The following is an 18,830-nucleotide window of genomic DNA, read 5'->3' on the forward strand; positions in this document are numbered from 1 at the left end:
ATAAAGTGAGCCATTAGATGCTTTCTGGTTCTATATAGCAACATTTCTTCTAGCAAATGATCCAACCTCTGGGGCCATGTTGAACAGTGTAACAGTAGAAAGGTAATGACAGAAAAACAAAGTGGTCAGCAGTAGTGAGTATCGGTGGGTAAGCGCTGGTGTTTATGAGCAGTCCTCTGTGGCTCACATTACCACTGATTTCACTGCCAGGACCAGGGATGTTTTAGCACCAGGCTGCTAATTGAGAAGACTATGGGCATAACAATGACATTGTTGGGCCAAATAGCCCTCTCTGCAGCCCTCTCCAGCCCCCTCAAGCCCCCTCTAATCATCTAGCACTAGCTCCAGTCAAAGAGATTTTAGGAAGTGCAACCTTGGTATTTAGGATGGTACCTTGCCCGAAACCCTTTTGAGTATCTCAAAACAATTAGCATCTCTGGAGAGGGAACGACCAACACACATTCTCAGACAGTTTTAAGTAGTTGATCGTCTCACTTTTAGTTAGTTTGTTTTGTTTTACCTGCTGGGTACAGCCTCCTTTACGGCTACCGTGACAGATTTATCTCGGGCCACAGGAAATGGATTGATGCTATCTGCCGTAGACTACAATTGTGTTCACCTAACGGTATTGTTGTTGTGGATTGTGTTGTTGTTCTGTAGTACGGTATTCCTGGTGACTTTGGATGTGTCATTTATGTCACCCACGTATGTTTTCCGCAGTTTATTTAATCTACTTCACAGTTTTACCGTCAACACAAATTACGGCTATAACATATTGCAACGGCAATTGACACTCACATAGAAAATATATACCATGTTAACAAGGACACATAAAAACAGGCCAGCTGTTGAAATAATTATCTTTGAGTAGTATCCTTAAAAAAAACAGACGTGTTATTTGTGACCAATTAAGGTTCTGCTGGTATTACAATTTAACATTGAGAACCAGGACATCTTCTGTTACCATCTAATAATAGTAACACACATGGTGATGTGTTTTGATTAACATAATGGAAAAATAGCCCACCTAATTTATCTTCTAAGTCCGAGGGAGAAGAGCGCCAGATTGGAGCCCGAGGACTCAATCCACCTCAACATATGCCTCCATTGTATCGTCTCTGAATGCGACTGGAGAATATCTATCCGAGACCTTGTTTTCCATGATATTTATAGAAGAAAAAAATAAAATATTTGACTTTATGCGCTGCATACTTAATGCATACCTACCGTGGCTATCAATGCTGCAGCTATGGCTAGAGGAGGCTAGAATTCTGACTCCTAGTATCATGTGCATATACACACGTGGACCTGTGATGGGGATCTCCAATCATCATCTATCGTAAACTTTGTGTTTCAACCTTGCTGTGTATTAGCCTTTTTTGGGGTTTTGGTGGTCAATTTATAGACATTTGAATCGAGGAAGATTTGATTTTGTTATAGTACAGGATATAGTACAGGATATAGTACAGGATATAGTACAGGATCCACAACATGAAGTATCCTGCGTTTTGTATCGTTGAAAATGTTCCCACATATCTTCTCAGTTTGTGAACACAGACCAATCACCAGCCAAGGTGTGATAAATAACCCCGTAGCTACGGTAACACCGTCCGTTCTCAGACTATTTATCACGCAAAGACAATCAGTCAGCTAAGCTTGATGAATAATTTCAAGAGGGATCCTCTCAACTTCGGAGGCTTGACCTGACCAGCAACATTAGGCAGAGTATTGTTCAAGAGGAAGCCGATAATACGGGTTTGGGGTGTTTGCTCAGCGTGACCCGAGGCCTGTCAATGCTTTGCCCCCTGAAACAGATCTGCCATTAAAGGGACATGAGAAACAAATGAGGCCAATTTCTCCTGCAGTGTCCCGTCTGATATGTCAATAAAGGTTCCCCAGCAGCCGCAGGACGCTCCACAATGGATTTTTCTTCTCGCAGCAAGCAGACAACCAAATGTAATACATCTAACTTTCCTCCCTGCAATAGGCGCTGGACTCAGTCAGACAAACCGATGGACTAGCGGTTAGTAGAAACTAGGACCTGAGGTCAGAGAATGATATACGAATGAGATTTACATTTAAAAGAGGATTTGTTTCCCCTTGTTACAAGATATCCTCCAATAACATAAGACAGGTTTTTCATTGAAATGGTACTGTGTTTGGTAATGGATTGTCTTTTGGCTGTGTAGAAGCTATAGCCAAGCAGTAGAGGGAGACGGAAGGTCAACTCTAAGCATCATCTACAGTTATTTGGTCTTCACCTTACCACCTCACAATGAGTAGAATTGTACTATTGTTAGCAGTGGTGTTGTGGCCAGATAAAAGTCTCACTGAAAACATTTTACTGCAGTGGGCTAAATCAGGGTCACAGGGTGTTTCTTGTCTTAAACAAATCTACTTTAAAACAAAAGTATACACCTCACACACATGGTTATGGGCATTAAAATAAAGAAGACACCTGTACCATGTCATATATAGAGTTTAAATGGATTACATTTTGAGTTTGCATCCCAATATTACACTTTATGTACATCGCAGAAGACTGAAATATAACAATACCGTTTGATATAGTAATACGGGATTTTCAGTGTAAAAAACAAAAGAAAAGAATGTTGATTAATTATGAAATTACACCAAATATGAATCACATTCCACCCATGAGGCCACTAGAGGGAGCTTCTTGTCATTCGACTGCAGGAAAGGGCTACAGGCAAGCAGCAGCTGCTACATCCACTTTTTGGACTTTAATGAAATGAATGATATGTACCCGTTGATTCTTGAAGAATATAACTTATAAATGCCTCATGAGCTTAGTTCAACTGTCTTACCCCATCAAAACACGGAATATAAGCATGTTTTACTCCGTTTGTAAACAATGTACATGTGAACCAGCACTGTTTCGTGTCAAGACATTAAAACTATTGTTTTGATATCATGGATGGTCAGTCCTTGGTTAGTACTATAGTGTTGATATCATGGATGGTCAGTCCTTGGTTAGTACTATAGTGTTGATATCATGGATGGTCAGTCCTTGGTTAGTACTATAGTGTTGATATCATGGATGGCCAGTCCTTGGTTAGTACTATAGTGTTGATATCATGGATGGTCAGTCCTTGGTTAGTACTATAGTGTTGATATCATGGATGGCCAGTCCTTGGTTAGTACTATAGTGTTGATATCATGGATGGTCAGTCCTTGGTTAGTACTATAGTGTTGATATCATGGATGGTCAGTCCTTGGTTAGTACTATAGTGTTGATATCATGGATGGCCAGTCCTTGGTTAGTACTATACTGTTGATATCATGGATGGCCAGTCCTTGGTTAGTACTATAGTGTTGATATCATGGATGGCCAGTCCTTGGTTAGTACTATAGTGTTGATATCATGGATGGCCAGTCCTTGGTTAGTACTATAGTGTTGATATCATGGATGGCCAGTCCTTGGTTAGTACTATAGTGTTGATATCATGGATGGTCAGTCCTTGGTTAGTACTATAGTGTTGATATCATGGATGGTCAGTCCTTGGTTAGTACTATAGTGTTGATATCATGGATGGCCAGTCCTTGGTTAGTACTATACTGTTGATATCATGGATGGCCAGTCCTTGGTTAGTACTATACTGTTGATATCATGGATGGCCAGTCCTTGGTTAGTACTATAGTGTTGATATCATGGATGGCCAGTCCTTGGTTAGTACTATAGTGTTGATATCATGGATGGCCAGTCCTTGGTTAGTACTATACTGTTGATATCATGGATGGTCAGTCCTTGGTTAGTACTATAGTGTTGATATCATGGATGGCCAGTCCTTGGTTAGTACTATAGTGTTGATATCATGGATGGCCAGTCCTTGGTTAGTACTATAGTGTTGATATCATGGATGGCCAGTCCTTGGTTAGTACTATAGTGTTGATATCATGGATGGCCAGTCCTTGGTTAGTACTATAGTGTTGATATCATGGATGGTCAGTCCTTGGTTAGTACTATAGTGTTGATATCATGGATGGTCAGTCCTTGGTTAGTACTATAGTGTTGATATCATGGATGGTCAGTCCTTGGTTAGTACTATAGTGTTGATATCATGGATGGCCAGTCCTTGGTTAGTACTATAGTGTTGATATCATGGATGGCTAGACCTTGGTTAGTACTATAGTGTTGATATCATGGATGGCCAGTCCTTGGTTAGTACTATAGTGTTGATATCATGGATGGCCAGTCCTTGGTTAGTACTATAGTGTTGATATCATGGATGGCCAGTCCTTGGTTAGTACTATAGTGTTGATATCATGGATGGTCAGTCCTTGGTTAGTACTATAGTGTTGATATCATGGATGGTCAGTCCTTGGTTAGTACTATAGTGTTGATATCATGGATGGTCAGTCCTTGGTTAGTACTATAGTGTTGATATCATGGATGGCCAGTCCTTGGTTAGTACTATAGTGTTGATATCATGGATGGCCAGTCCTTGAATTTGAGAGTTGGTTAAATGTTTACTTCACCATCCCCTTCCCTTTTTACCAAAACAGTGGTGGGGAGCCCTCTTTGTTATTGTTTAAACTGCTGATTGCCGTTTTAAGACTACAAATTGTAATAAGTAAATCCCATTTCACCCACAAGCTTCCCCTGGTTTCTGACTTTTTAAGTGACTGTATGCCATTTGGTGTCAGCGGTGGGATATCTGATTGTATCTCACTGGGGTTGTTTGTCCTCTTCCTTCACTGTGCATGCAGACCAGCCAGCACAACACAAGCTCTTTCATTCTGGCCCCAATAATCAACAGCAGTAGAGCTCTGCCCCTCCATGTCAATTCTTCAGTCACAAACCAATGGACTTTCAGACGTGTTCTGAGGCTTGTTTCCTGACCTGATTGAAGTTCTCTGTCAGTGGCTGTGTGCGTCCCATATGGCACCCGACTCCCTATGCAGTGCACTACTTTTGAAGAATTTGACTAAACTCAAAGAGGCCCTGGTCAAAAGTAGTGCGCTATGTAGGGAAAAGGGTACCATTTTGGACAGGCCCGGTTACTCCCTTCACTCTGTAAGTAAGCAGGTGTCAACACAGCACCGCCACCTTGCAGATGGCAGCATCATTACCATTGATTCTGGCAGTGTTTCTCAGACAGGCCAGGGTCTAGATGGCCGTGATGACTAACTAACCTTCCCACCTCTTGATGGGCTGCCGGCTACCCCAGGGGGAGATCGAACCTCATTTTAACTCCAGGAGCTGTGGAAGCCCTAATAAAGGCCTCTTTAGCACAAGGTGGTGACTATTTCAGTCCCAATGAATTTAAGCATCCAGTCCTTGTGAGAGACCGAGAAGGTGACGGCGTGACGGCTTTGTTGTTGTCGTCTGAATACCATATTGCCCCTTTAATAGTAAAACAACCTGACTTGAGTCCATTGCGTAACTTAGAGAAGTATAAATGACAGTTGTTAATGAATAACAATTGAACTAGACATGAACTAGCAGTCGGGTTGTTGCGAGGTAAAGGGGCCACTTCGAGCCATCGCCATTGGCCCCATTCGCGTAGACCAGAGCAGACATTTTGAAAAGGGCCTGTGTCTGTAATACACTCAGCATGTACAGTACACAGGACCAGGGATGATCACCATACATGCTGGATAATCATTAACCTCATTTAACAAGTGTAATTAACCTTGATTGGTCCAACATCATTAAGGGTGTACCGGCTCTGTCTGTCAGACTACAGAGGGGCCAGACACACAGACCACATAGAGAATGGTCCCAAATGGCACCCTATTCCCTATATATTGCACTACTTTTGACCAGAGCCCTATGTCTGTGTGTGTGAGTATTCTTTATATGGGGATGCCGAATAAGTGAGGAAGTGGATATTTCCTTCTCTCCACTTTAAAAATGAATCTCATGTCATCTTATTTCACCAAGTCAAAGGGCAGTGTGACAGGCTGGTTTATTCGGTAGCATTTGGTGATGCTGTTGGAACCAGTTGACTGCTGTAGCATTTGGTGATGCTGTTGGAGCCAGTTGACTGCTGTAGCATTTGGTGATGCTGTTGGAACCAGTTGACTGCAGTAGCATTTGGTGATGCTGTTGGAACCAGTTGACTGCTGTAGCATTTGGTGATGCTGTTGGAACCAGTTGACTGCTGTAGCATTTGGTGATGCTGTTGGAGCCAGTTGACTGCTGTAGCATTTGGTGATGCTGTTGGAGCCAGTTGACTGCTGTAGCATTTGGTGATGCTGTTGGAACCAGTTGACTGCTGTAGCATTTGGTGATGCTGTTGGAACCAGTTGAATGCTGTAGCATTTGGTGATGCTGTTGGAACCATTTGACTGCTGTAGCATTAGGTGATGCTGTTGGAACCAGTTGACTGCTGTAGCATTTGGTGATGCTGTTGGAACCAGTAAATTGCTGTAGCATTTGGTGATGCTGTTGGAACCAGTTGACTGCTGTAGCATTTGGTGATGCTGTTGGAGCCAGTTGACTGCTGTAGCATTAGGTGATGCTGTTGCAACCAGTTGACTGCTGTAGCATTTGGTGGTGCTGTTGCAACCAGTTGACTGCTGTAGCATTTGGTGATACTGTTGGAGCCAGTTTCCTGCTGTAGTATTTTGTGATGCTGTTGGAACCAGTTGACTGCTGTAGCATTTGGTGATGCTGTTGGAACCAGTTGACTGCTGTAGCATTTGGTGATGCTGTTGGAACCAGTTGACTGCTGTAGCATTTTGTGATGCTGTTGGAACCAGTTGACTGCTGTAGCATTTGGTGATGCTGTTGGAACCAGTTGACTGCTGAAGCATTTTGTGATGCTGTTGGAACCAGTTGACTGCTGAAGCATTTTGTGATGCTGTTGGAACCAGTTGACTGCTGTAGCATTTGGTGATGCTGTTGCAACCAGTTGACTGCTGTAGCATTTGGTGATGCTGTTGGAACCAGTTGACTGCTGAAGCATTTTGTGATGCTGTTGGAGCCAGTTGACTGCTGTAGCATTTGGTGATGCTGTTGGAACCAGTTGACTGCTGTAGCATTTGGTGATGCTGTTGGAACAATTTGACTGCTGTAGCATTTGGTGATGCTGTTGGAACCATTTGACTGCAGTAGCATTAGGTGATGCTGTTGGAACCAGTTGACTGCTGTAGCATTTGGTGATGCTGTTGGAACCAGTTGACTGCTGTAGCATTTGGTGATGCTGTTGGAATCAGTTGGCAGCTTTTCTTTTTACACTGGTTATTAGAAGACCCACGTAACATTGTGTAGACATTGTCGACACACACGCACACACACACGCACACACTCATATTACCATTCAAAACAACACATAGAAAATGTCCTCTTTCCCACAATGGTTGTAAGATAAAGGGACAATACAGTTTTTCTGTGATGCGTTTTATGTGAATTGATGCATTATGAAATTATTATAGTGTCTTGTGTCATGTCATAATGCATTGTAAGCCTTCACAACAGTTTATGACTAAGCATCATACACAAACTTCATATGACTATACAGTATTAACAATAAACATATGCATTATCTAACACACAGCTATTTCAATAAATGATGCCATTTCCTCCTCTCTGCATAGTTTCCCTCTCACCTCTGTCTCTCTCTACCCCTTTAAGACACAAAAGTGTCAGCACACAGAAGACATCCTCACTACTAAACCATGATAAACCAGCCATCCTTTATTCTGTCCTGGTCAGGTGTCATGACTCATTATATTTGCAGATGATTTGCATAATGCAGGAGGCATCAAATTAGATTAGCATAATTCCTTTGATTACACTTGTTATTAAATGTGACATTGATGTAGAAAATGACCTGATAAAAAGGTTCATAGAGGATGTCACCTTCCAGGACCTGTCCCCTGTCTCTGTCCCCCTGTCTCTGTCCCCTGTCCCCTGTCTCTGTCCCCCTGTCTCTGTCCCCTGTCTCCTGTCTCTGTCCCCTGTCCCCTGTCTCTGTTCCCTGTCTCTGTCCCCTGTCTCTGTCCCCTGTCCCCTGTCTCTGTCCCCTGTCCCCTGTCTCTGTTCCCTGTCTCTGTCCCCTGTCTCTGTCCCCTGCCCCCTGTCACTGTCCCCTGTCCCCCTGTCTCTGTCCCCTGTCCCCAGTCTCTGTTCCCTGTCTCTATCCCCTGTCCCCCTGTCTCTGTCCCCTGTCTCTGTTCCCTGTCTCTGTCCCCTGTCCCCTGTCCTCTGTCCCCTGTCCCCTGTCTCTGTTCCCTGTCTCTGTTCCCTGTCTCTGTCCCCTGTCCCCCTGTCTCTGTCCCCTGTCCCCTGTCCCCTGTCTCTGTTCCCTGTCTCTGTCCCCTGTCCCCCTGTCTCTGTCCCCTTTCTCTGTATCCTGTCTCTGTCCCCTGTCTCTGTCCCCTGTCCCCTGTCTCTGTCCCCTGTCTCTGTCCACTGTCTCTGTCCCTCTGTTCCCTGTCTCTGTCCCCTGTCTCTGTCCCCTGTCTCTGTCCACTGTCTCTGTCCCTCTGTTCCCTGTCTCTGTCCCCTGTCTCTGTCCCCTGTCTCTGTCCCCCTGTTCCCTGTCTCTGTCACCTGTCCCCTGTCTCTGTCCCCTGTCTCTGTCCCCTGTCTCTGTTCCCTGTCTCTGTTCCCTGTCTCTGTCCCCTGTCTCTGTCCCCTGTCTCTGTCCCCTGTCTCTGTCTGTCACTGTCCCCTGTCCCCTGTCTCTGCACCCTGTACCCTGTCCCATGGTTCTGTCCCCTGTCTCTGTCCCCTGTCTCTGTCCCCTGTCTATGTCTGTCTCTGTCCCCTATCCCCTGTCTCTGTCCCCTGTCCCATGGTTCTGTCCCCTGTCTCTGTCCCCTGTCGCTGTCCCCTGTTTCTGTCCCCTATACTGGTCCATCCTTCAGTCTCTCTCTGTCCCATATTCTGATCCATCCTTCAGTCTCTCTCTGTCCCCTATACGGGCCTCTTTTACGGAGTACTTCTTTACCCTTTATACAGCCTGTGCATCCATATCATTACATTTCTATTGATTGTGTTCTTCATGTCTATGTATCTCAGTATGCGATTTAGGAAACATTAACCTTAACCCTAATCTATATTAATGGGTTACTTGTACACTAACACCTGAACAGATACACACACACACAAACACACACACACACACACACGCAAACGCACACAGACACACACACACACACACACACACACACACACACACACACACACACACACACACACACACACACACACACACACACACACACACACACACACACACACACACACACACACACACACACACACACACACACACACACACACACACACACACACACACACACACACACACACACACACACACACACACACACACACACACACACACACACACACACACACACACAATGGTTAAAGGTGTTTGTAATCATATATTTCAGGATGTAATGTCTATAGGGTGAGCAGTCACAACATTGGCCTTTCTTGGCCCATTTAGGCCCATTTACGAAGGTAATTATTGACAAGAGGGCTTCAGTGTCATCAGTCAAGGAGGGGCCACATTGACTGGGTTAGAAAATACTGTGAAAGACCAGATCGATAGACTCTATCGTACATTTGAAAAGTGGAATGTAAGGACATTCTCCTCTACATGTTATATTTTTCCATCTAAGTGGATAATACTGATTAGCGTCTTGTGGCCACGACGGCTGTATGTATATGAGGTGCCATAGTATCGCCTCTCTCTTAAGTGTCTAAAGCATCGGCCATTTGTCAGGGGCAAAAGAGTTTCAATCTCTTTTCCATTTCATCCAGATAGCGTCGTGGTTTTATTACCGACGTGAGAAACTGGGACGTCGTTTCGTAAGGTAAAAAGGAGTTCCGCCCGCATGCATTTCCCCCCCAAGATAAAGTTGGCGGTTTACAGCTATTTCCAGAGCGCCGACTGGTAATGTATTATTCTGTTAAAGCAATGATCAGGTAGTGTTGGATGAATGGGAGATGTTCAGCACCATTACAGACTGGCACAGCAGTGAGGCATTATTACATTATCGCTGCTCTTTAGTAGGAGATTGGGTGTGTGACCGGGTCCTGAATACACTCATCCCGCTCTCGGCGGCGTAAATTGCAGATTGGCTCATTGACTTCAATGATAAAATGTAAAAATTGCCAGTAAAGGGAACATAGACTCAGGTTCACTCCTTAGCTGTTTGTCAACGGGCAGATGTGGCTCAGACAGCGAACACTGAGCATGTTAAAGAGATGCTTTTCATCTCCTGGAGAAGGAAAGGCAATGTCATTTATTTCCTAGAAACTACTAAAGCAATACCTCACAAGACATAAACATTTAAAAGAGGCGCATTACGTCTCTGGTTTGTCATACCACAATGCCTTTGTCCGAGATTAAAATTCCCCACAGGGTGAGAGATGGAATTGTAAAAGTCAAGGATAACATAAAATCCAGCAAATAACTAAAACCCCAGACAGTATTACAGTATAGACATGCACAAGGCAATGACCTGCTCTTCATGATGTTGTGCATGTAAATTAGCATTATATTTTCACATATAACATAGGACAAAAAGTTGCCTAATAAGTGCTTTTGTTTTACCAGTTATGTAGTCTAATGTAGTTATGTGGCCTAATGTGGTTCTGTGGCCTAATGTGGTTATGTGGCCTAATGTAGTTATGTGGCCTAATGTAGTTCTGTGGTCTAATGTAGTTCTGTGGTCTAATGTAGTTATGTGGTCTAATGTAGTTCTGTGGCCTAATGTAGTTCTGTGGTCTAATGTAGTTATGTGGCCTAATGTAGTTCTGTGGCCTAATGTAGTTCTGTGGCCTAATGTAGTTCTGTGGCCTAATGTAGTTATGTGGCCTAATGTAGTTCTGTGGCCTAATGTAGTTATGTGGCCTAATGTAGTTCTGTGGCCTAATGTAGTTATGTGGCCTAATGTAGTTATGTGGCCTAATGTAGTTATGTGGCCTAATGTAGTTATGTGGCCTAATGTAGTTATGTGGCCTAATGTAGTTATGTGGCCTAATGTAGTTATGTGGCCTAATGTAGTTCTGTGGCCTAATGTAGTTATGTGGCCTAATGTAGTTATGTGGCCTAATGTAGTTATGTGGCCTAATGTAGTTCTGTGGCCTAATGTAGTTATGTGGCCTAATGTAGTTATGTGGCCTAATGTAGTTATGTGGCCTAATGTAGTTATGTGGCCTAATGTAGTTATGTGGCCTAATGTAGTTATGTGGCCTAATGTAGTTCTGTGGTCTAATGTAGTTATGTGGCCTAATGTGGTTATGTGGTCTAATGTAGTTATGTGGCCTAATGTGGTTATGTGGCCTAATGTGGTTATGTGGTCTAATGTGGTTATGTGGCCTAATGTGGTTATGTGGTCTAATGTGGTTATGTGGCCTAATGTGGTTATGTGGTCTAATGTGGTTATGTGGCCTAATGTGGTTATGTGGCCTAATGTGGTTATGTGGCCTAATGTAGTTCTGTGGCCTAATGTAGTTATGTGGTCTAATGTAGTTATGTGGCCTAATGTAGTTCTGTGGCCTAATGTAGTTATGTGGCCTAATGTAGAAATGTGGCCTAATGTGGTTCTGTGGCCTAATGTGGTTATGTGGCCTAATGTAGTTCTGTAGTCTAATGTAGTTATGTGGCCTAATGTAGTTCTGTGGCCTAATGTGGTTATGTGGCCTAATGTAGTTCTGTAGTCTAATGTAGTTATGTGGCCTAATGTAGTTCTGTAGTCTAATGTGGTTATGTGGCCTAATGTGGTTATGTGGTCTAATGTAGTTCTGTAGTCTAATGTAGTTATGTGGCCTAATGTAGTTCTGTAGTCTAATGTGGTTATTTGGCCTAATGTGGTTATGTGGCCTAATGTAGTTCTGTGGTCTAATGTGGTTCTGTGGTCTAATGTGGTTCTGTGGCCTAATGTAGTTCTGTGGTCTAATGTGGTTCTGTAGTCTAATGTAGTTATGTGGCCTAATGTAGTTCTGTAGTCTAATGTGGTTATGTGGCCTAATGTAGTTATGTGGTCTAATGTAGTTCTGTGGCCTAATGTAGTTCTGTAGTCTAATGTGGTTATGTGGCCTAATGTAGTTCTGTAGTCTAATGTGGTTATGTGGCCTAATGTAGTTCTGTGGTCTAATGTAGTTATGTGGTCTAATGTGGTTATTTGGCCTAATGTGGTTATGTGGTCTAATGTGGTTATGTGGCCTAATGTGGTTATGTGGCCTAATGTGGTTATTTGGCCTAATGTAGTTCTGTAGTCTAATGTAGTTCTGTGGCCTAATGTGGTTATGTGGCCTAATGTAGTTATGTGGTCTAATGTAGTTCTGTAGTCTAATGTGGTTATGTGGCCTAATGTGGTTATGTGGCCTAATGTGGTTATGTGGCCTAATGTAGTTCTATGGCCTAATGTAGTTATGTGGCCTAATGTGGTTCTGTGGCCTAATGTAGTTCTGTGGCCTAATGTAGTTATGTGGCCTAATGTAGTTATGTAGTCTAATGTAGTTCTGTAGTCTAATGTAGTTATGTGGCCTAATGTGGTTATGTGGCCTAATGTAGTTCTGTGGCCTAATGTAGTTCTGTAGTCTAAAGTAGTTCTGTGGCCTAATGTGGTTATGTGGCCTAATGTAGTTCTGTGGTCTAATGTGGTTATGTGGTCTAATGTAGTTCTGTGGCCTAATGTAGTTATGTGGCCTAATGTAGTTCTGTGGCCTAATGTAGTTCTGTGGCCTAATGTAGTTATGTGGCCTAATGTGGTTATGTGGCCTAATGTGGTTATGTGGCCTAATGTGGTTATGTGGCCTAATGTGGTTATGTGGCCTAATGTAGTTATGTGGCCTAATGTAGTTCTGTGGCCTAATGTGGTTATGTGGCCTAATGTGGTTATGTGGCCTAATGTAGTTCTGTGGCCTAATGTGGTTATGTGGCCTAATGTAGTTCTGTGGCCTAATGTGGTTATGTGGCCTAATGTAGTTCTGTGGCCTAATGTAGTTATGTGGCCTAATGTGGTTATGTGGCCTAATGTAGTTATGTGGCCTAATGTGGTTATGTGGCCTAATGTAGTTCTGTGGCCTAATGTGGTTATGTGGCCTAATGTGGTTATGTGGCCTATATGTAGTTCTGTGGCCTATATGTGGTTATGTGGCCTAATGTGGTTATTTGGTCTAATGTGGTTATTTGGCCTAATGTGGTTATTTGGCCTAATGTGGTTATGTGGCCTAATGTAGTTCTGTGGCCTAATGTAGTTATGTGGCCTAATGTGGTTATTTGGCCTAATGTAGTTCTGTGTCCTAATGTGGTTATGTGGCCTAATGTGGTTATGTGGCCTAATGTGGTTATTTGGCCTAATGTGGTTATTTGGCCTAATGTGGTTATTTGGCCTAATGTGGTTATTTGGCCTAATGTGGTTATGTGGCCTAATGTAGTTCTGTGGCCTAATGTAGTTATGTGGCCTAATGTGGTTATTTGGCCTAATGTAGTTCTGTGTCCTAATGTGGTTATTTGGCCTAATGTAGTTCTGTGGTCTAATGTAGTTCTGTGGCCTAATGTAGTTATGTGGCCTAATGTAGTTCTGTGGTAGTTATGTGGCCTAATGTGGTTATGTGGCCTAATGTAGTTCTGTGGCCTAATGTAGTTATGTGGCCTAATGTAGTTCTGTGGCCTATATGTGGTTATGTGGCCTAATGTAGTTCTGTGGCCTGATGTGGTTATGTGGCCTAATGTAGTTCTGTGGCCTAATGTAGTTATGTGGCCTAATGTAGTTGTGTGGCCTAATGTGGTTATTTGGCCTAATGTGTTTATGTGGCCTAATGTAGTTATGTGGCCTAATGTGGTTATTTGGCCTAATGTGGTTATGTGGCCTAATGTAGTTATGTGGCCTAATGTAGTTCTGTGGCCTAATGTAGTTCTGTGGCCTAATGTAGTTCTGTGGCCTAATGTAGTTCTGTGGCCTAATGTAGTTCTGTGGCCTAATGTAGTTCTGTGGCCTAATGTAGTTATTTGGCCTAATGTGTCTATGTGGCCTAATGTAGTTATGTGGCCTAATGTGGTTATTTGGCCTAATGTGTTTATGTGGCCTAATGTAGTTATGTGGCCTAATGTGGTTATTTGGCCTAATGTGGTTATGTGGCCTAATGTAGTTATGTGGCCTAATGTAATTATGTGGCCTAATGTGGTTATGTGGCCTAATGTGGTTATGTGGCCTATATGTAGTTCTGTGGCCTATATGTGGTTATGTGTGTAATGTAGTTCTGTGGCCTAATGTGGTTATGTGGTCTAATGTAGTTATGTGGCCTAATGTGGTTATGTGGCCTAATGAAGTTATGTGGCCTAATGTAGTTATGTGGCCTAATGTGGTTATGTGGCCTAATGTAGTTCTGTGGCCTAATGTGGTTATGTGGCCTAATGTAGTTCCGTGGCCTAATGTAGTTCTGTGGCCTAATGTAGTTATGTGGCCTAATGTGGTTATTTGGTCTAATGTGGTTATGTGGCCTAATGTGGTTATTTGGCCTAATATAGTTATGTGGCCTAATGTAGTTCTGTGGCCTAATGTAATTCTGTGGCCTAATGTAGTTATGTGGCCTAATGTGGTTATTTGGCCTAATGTGGTTATGTGGCCTAATGTAGTTATGTGGCCTAATGTAGTTATGTGGCCTAATGTGGTTATTTGGCCTAATGTGGTTATGTGGCCTAATGTAGTTATGTGGCCTAATGTGGTTATTTGGCCTAATGTGGTTATGTGGCCTAATGTAGTTCTGTGGCCTAATGTAGTTATGTGGCCTAATGTAGTTATGTGGCCTAATGTGGTTCTGTGGCCTAATGTAGTTATGTGGCCTAATGTAGTTCTGTGGTCTAATGTAGTTCTGTGGCCTAATGTAGTTATGTGGCCTAATGTAGTTATGTGGCCTAATGTAGTTCTGTGGCCTAATGTAGTTATGTGGCCTAATGTAGTTCTGTGGCCTAATGTAGTTATGTGGCCTAATGTAGTTCTGTGGCCTAATGTGGTTATGTGGCCTAATGTAGTTCTGTGGCCTAATGTAGTTATGTGGCCTAATGTAGTTCTGTGGCCTAATGTAGTTATGTGGCCTAATGTAGTTATGTGGCCTTATGTGGTTATTTGGCCTAATGTGGTTATGTGGCCTAATGTAGTTATGTGGCCTAATGTGGTTATTTGGCCTAATGTGGTTATGTGGCCTAATGTAGTTATGTGGCCTAATGTAGTTCTGTGGCCTAATGTAGTTATGTGGCCTAATGTAGTTATGTGGCCTAATGTAGTTCCGTAGTCTAATGTAGTTCTGTGGCCTAATGTAGTTCTGTAGTCTAATGTGGTTATGTGGCCTAATGTGGTTATGTGGCCTAATGTAGTTATGTGGTCTAATGTGGTTATGTGGCCTAATGTAGTTATGTGGCCTAATGTGGTTATTTGGCCTAATGTGGTTATGTGGTCTAATGTGGTTATGTGGCCTAATGTGGTTATGTGGCCTAATGTGGTTATTTGGCCTAATGTAGTTCTGTAGTCTAATGTAGTTCTGTGGCCTAATGTGGTTATGTGGCCTAATGTGGTTATGTGGCCTAATGTAGTTCTGTGGCCTAATGTAATTATGTGGCCTAATGTGGTTATGTGGCCTAATGTAGTTATGTGGCCTAATGTGGTTATGTGGCCTAATGTAGTTATGTGGCCTAATGTGGTTATGTGGCCTAATGTAGTTATGTGGCCTAATGTAGTTATGTGGCCTAATGTGGTTATGTGGCCTAATGTAGTTATGTGGCCTAATGTAGTTATGTGGCCTAATGTAGTTATGTGGCCTAATGTAATTATGTGGCCTAATGTGGTTATGTGGCCTAATGTAGTTATGTGGCCTAATGTGGTTATGTGGCCTAATGTAGTTATGTGGCCTAATGTAGTTATGTGGCCTAATGTAGTTATGTGGCCTAATGTGGTTATGTGGCCTAATGTAGTTATGTGGCCTAATGTGGTTATGTGGCCTAATGTAGTTCTGTGGCCTAATGTGGTTATGTGGCCTAATGTAGTTATGTGGCCTAATGTGGTTATGTGGCCTAATGTAGTTCTGTGGCCTAATGTAGTTATGTGGCCTAATGTAGTTATGTGGCCTAATGTGGTTATGTGGCCTAATGTAGTTCTGTGGCCTAATGTGGTTATGTGGCCTAATGTAGTTATGTGGCCTAATGTAGTTCTGTGGCCTAATGTGGTTATGTGGCCTAATGTAGTTCTGTGGCCTAATGTGGTTATGTGGCCTAATGTAGTTCTGTGGCCTAATGTAGTTATGTGGCCTAATGTGGTTATGTGGCCTAATGTAGTTCTGTGGCCTAATGTAGTTCTGTGGCCTAATGTAGTTATGTGGCCTAATGTAGTTCTGTGGCCTAATGTGGTTATGTGGCCTAATGTAGTTCTGTGGCCTAATGTGGTTATGTGGCCTAATGTAGTTCTGTGGCCTAATGTGGTTATGTGGCCTAATGTAGTTCTGTGGCCTAATGTAGTTATGTGGTCTAATGTAGTTCTGTGGCCTAATGTAGTTCTGTGGCCTAATGTAGTTCTGTGGCCTAATGTGGTTATGTGGCCTAATGTAGTTATGTGGCCTAATGTAGTTCTGTGGCCTAATGTAGTTATGTGGCCTAATGTAGTTCTGTGGCCTAATGTGGTTATGTGGCCTAATGTAGTTATGTGGCCTAATGTGGTTATTTGGCCTAATGTAGTTCTGTGGCCTAATGTAGTTCTGTGGCCTAATGTAGTTCTGTGGCCTAATGTAGTTATGTGGCCTAATGTGGTTATGTGGCCTAATGTAGTTATGTGGCCTAAGGTAGTTCTGTGGCCTAATGTAGTTCTGTGGCCTAATGTGGTTATGTGGCCTAATGTAGTTCTGTGGCCTAATGTAGTTCTGTGGCCTAATGTGGTTATGTGGCCTAATGTAGTTATGTGGCCTAACGTAGTTATGTGGCCTAATGTAGTTCTGTAGTCTAATGTAGTTATGTGGCCTAATGTGGTTATGTGGCCTAATGTAGTTATGTGGTCTAATGTGGTTATGTGGCCTAATGTAGTTATGTGGCCTAATGTGGTTACGTGGCCTAATGTAGTTCTGTGGCCTAATGTGGTTATGTGGCCTAATGTAGTTATGTGGCCTAATGTGGTTATGTGGCCTAATGTAGTTCTGTGGCCTAATGTGGTTATGTGGCCTAATGTAGTTCTGTGGCCTAATGTAGTTCTGTGGCCTAATGTAGTTATGTGGTCTAATGTAGTTATGTGGCCTAATGTAGTTCTGTGGCCTAATGTGGTTATGTGGCCTAATGTAGTTATGTGGCCTAATGTGGTTATGTGGCCTAATGTAGTTCTGTGGCCTAATGTAGTTCTGTGGCCTAATGTAGTTCTGTGGCCTAATGTAGTTATGTGGCCTAATGTAGTTATGTGGCCTAATGTAGTTCTGTGGCCTAATGTGGTTATTTGGCCTAATGTAGTTCTGTGGCCTAATGTAGTTCTGTGGCTTAATGTAGTTCTGTGTCCTAATGTGGTTATGTGGCCTAATGTGGCTATGTGGCCTAATGTGGTTATTTGGCCTAATGTGGTTATTTGGCCTAATGTGGTTATTTGGCCTAATGTGGTTATTTGGCCTAATGTGGTTATGTGGCCTAATGTAGTTCTGTGGCCTAATGTAGTTATGTGGCCTAATGTGGTTATTTGGCCTAATGTAGTTCTGTGTCCTAATGTGGTTATTTGGCCTAATGTAGTTCTGTGGTCTAATGTAGTTCTGTGGCCTAATGTGGTTATTTGGCCTAATGTAGTTCTGTGTCCTAATGTGGTTATTTGGCCTAATGTAGTTCTGTGGTCTAATGTAGTTCTGTGGCCTATATGTGGTTATGTGGCCTAATGTAGTTCTGTGGCCTGATGTGGTTATGTGGCCTAATGTAGTTCTGTGGCCTAATGTGGTTATGTGGCCTAATGTAGTTATGTGGCCTAATGTGGTTATTTGGCCTAATGTAGTTCTGTGGTAGTTATGTGGCCTAATGTGGTTATGTGGCCTAATGTAGTTCTGTGGCCTAATGTAGTTATGTGGCCTAATGTAGTTCTGTGGCCTATATGTGGTTATGTGGCCTAATGTAGTTCTGTGGTAGTTATTTGGCCTAATGTGGTTATGTGGCCTAATGTAGTTATGTGGCCTAATGTTTACTATGTGGCCTAATGTAGTTCTGTGGCCTAATGTGGTTCTGTGGCCTAATGTAGTTCTGTGGCCTAATGTGGTTACGTGGCCTAATGTAGTTCTGTGGCCTAATGTAGTTATGTGGCCTAATGTAGTAGTGTGGTTACGTGGTTATTTGGCCTAATGTAGTTCTGTGGCCTAATGTAGTTCTGTGGCCTAATGTAGTTCTGTGGCCTAATGTGGTTATGTGGCCTAATGTAGTTATGTGGCCTAATGTGGTTATTTGGCCTAATGTGGTTATTTGGCCTAATGTGGTTATTTGGCCTAATGTGGTTATGTGGCCTAATGTAGTTCTGTGGCCTAATGTAGTTATGTGGCCTAATGTGGTTATTTGGCCTAATGTAGTTCTGTGTCCTAATGTGGTTATTTGGCCTAATGTAGTTCTGTGGTCTAATGTAGTTCTGTGGCCTAATGTAGTTATGTGGCCTAATGTAGTTCTGTGGTAGTTATGTGGCCTAATGTGGTTATGTGGCCTAATGTAGTTCTGTGGCCTAATGTAGTTATGTGGCCTAATGTAGTTCTGTGGCCTATATGTGGTTATGTGGCCTAATGTAGTTCTGTGGCCTGATGTGGTTATGTGGCCTAATGTAGTTCTGTGGCCTAATGTAGTTATGTGGCCTAATGTAGTTATGTGGCCTAATGTGGTTATTTGGCCTAATGTGTTTATGTG

The sequence above is a fragment of the Oncorhynchus keta genome, unplaced genomic scaffold (genome assembly GCF_023373465.1).
Source record: "Oncorhynchus keta strain PuntledgeMale-10-30-2019 unplaced genomic scaffold, Oket_V2 Un_scaffold_12605_pilon_pilon, whole genome shotgun sequence".
NCBI classification, from domain to species: domain Eukaryota; kingdom Metazoa; phylum Chordata; class Actinopteri; order Salmoniformes; family Salmonidae; genus Oncorhynchus; species Oncorhynchus keta.